Genomic DNA, 2,500 nt, shown 5'->3' with positions numbered 1-2,500 from the left:
AAACGTCTAAATGTGCAAAATTTATCATTAATCGAATGCCAAGAAACAAACTACCAATTAGCTACGATGGTGAAGATGGGTTGATTTCAATTCTAAGTACAAAACACCTGAATTCGACAGGTATAAGTACAGAAGAATTGTCATTGACTTTTATCTTTCTTCGTGGCCAAGTGGTTTAGTCACTGTCTATACAAGCTTGCCGACCAGGGTTCGATTCCCGGCCGGACCCAAGCTCTTGTCTTTGTGTGATTTCGCCTGGGGCTCTGATCCCGAGGTCGTTAAGAGAATCCAGACATTAATGTAAATAAAATTTATATGGCTTATTTTAATAGGAAAAAAACGTCTAAATGTGCAAAATTTATCATTAATCGAATGCCATGTAACAAACTACCAATTAGCTACGATGGTGAAGATGGGTTGATTTCAATTCTAAATACAAAACATCTGAGTTTGACAGGTATAAGTACAGAAGAATTGTCATTGACTTTTGTCTTTCTTCGTGGCCAAGTGGTTTAGTCACTGTCTATACAAGCTTGCCGACCAGGGTTCGATTCCCGGCTGGACCCAAGCTCTTGTCTTTGTGTAATTTCGCCTGGGGCTCGGATCCCAAGGTCGTTAAGAGAATCCAGACATTAATGTATCAAAAATTTATATGGCTTATTTGAATAGGAAAAACACGTCTAAATGTGCAAAATTTAATTTATATATATATATATATATATATATATATATATATATATATATATATATATATATATATATATATATATATATATATATATATATATATATATATTTATATATGCATATATATATATACATATATACATATATACATATATATATATATATATATATATATATATATATATATATATATATATATATATATATATATATATATAGATATATATATAGATATATATATATATATATATATATATATATATATATATATATATATATATATATATATATATATATATATATATATATATATATATGTGTGTGTGTGTGTGCATATATATATATATATATATATATATATATATATACACACACATATATATATATATATATATATATATATATATATATATATATATATATATATATATATATATATATATATATATATATATATATAAACACTAATCTTATATAGGACTAGTAAATTCCTGATATGTGAATAGAGCTCATATTAGTATAATTTCAAATTTCAATCAAAATATTTTCTCTCCATAATTTATAAACAACAAGTGTATAAGTATATAAAAAGATAAAAGAATAGGTATGTAACATATTTCATTTTTCATCAACAGAAAAAACTATGAAATACGTCCATTTCTCTCCTACCTCAAAAAGAAAAAAATACAAAATTCTTATTTGTGACTTCCAAAGTGTTTTTTATTCCATAGCACGTTATTTTACATGTCTGATCCGACAAAGTTTCTAACGTTTCGTGTATGTTTCCTTGTGTGTTATGTGGAGACATCTGGCAACGTTTATTTTGCAGGACTGTTCTTTACAAAAGTTATCTATGGAATTAAAGAATTTTCTAGATGATTTAGTCTTGTTTGATGAATTGTCCCGTACCATAACAAAAAACTAGGATTAATTGAAACAAATGCATTGGAAAATGGATCCGTCTACTGGGGAATCAAGGGGATAAGGAAAATATCACCAGATTTCTTCAGACACAAAAGGAAACTAAGCAAGAGTTGAATAATAAAAAATGGAACTAAAAAAAATATAGTTATGTACTAAATCTACTTCTTAATAGAAATAATTAATCAAACAATCTTAGAAAAAAAAAAACATTCCAAATACTTTAACATAATTTGAGTTTTAATCATGACTATCCTTATAAAGGATATATTGCAGGAGTTCTCCAGATGCAAGAAAGGAAACTAATAAAATCAAGGATAACAAACTAAACAAGTATAATGATTATTGTTTTATCTATTGACGCTAATTTATCTAGAGAAACTAATAATCACACACGCCCAAAAACTCCTTGTAAAAAATTCAACATAGTAAAAAGTTATTGAATAAAATAAACATACTAAAATTGAAGGACTTTTTCGTTAGATAGTTTCGTAGTGAACAGTCCAGCAAAACTAACGTTGCCAGAGGTCACCTGAAGGAACCAATCTCGAGACAATGAACACTTTTTCAGATCAAATTTGGAAGTATCGAGAAAGGGAAAACAGGAAAATATACAGATCACTAAAAACCAGGAAAAAATAAAGGAAATACTCTGTGGAGAAATGACACCCTTTTTTTCCAAAAGAGGAATTGTGGAATAAAACGTATTGAATTGAACGTTGCTCAGATTCTGAATGAGAAATATTTTCCTTTTGACTCAAACATTTTTTTCTAGAACTGATAACATCGAGGCAGTAATCTACAAAATAGACTATATATCTATCTGTCAATTCTCTCTCTCTCTCTCTCTCTCTCTCTCTCTCTCACTCTCTGTATATATATATATATATAT

The sequence above is a fragment of the Palaemon carinicauda genome, chromosome 34 (genome assembly GCF_036898095.1).
Source record: "Palaemon carinicauda isolate YSFRI2023 chromosome 34, ASM3689809v2, whole genome shotgun sequence".
In the NCBI taxonomy this organism is placed as follows: domain Eukaryota; kingdom Metazoa; phylum Arthropoda; class Malacostraca; order Decapoda; family Palaemonidae; genus Palaemon; species Palaemon carinicauda.
The sequence above is the reverse complement of the archived record's forward strand: the minus strand, read 5'-3'. Positions refer to the sequence as shown.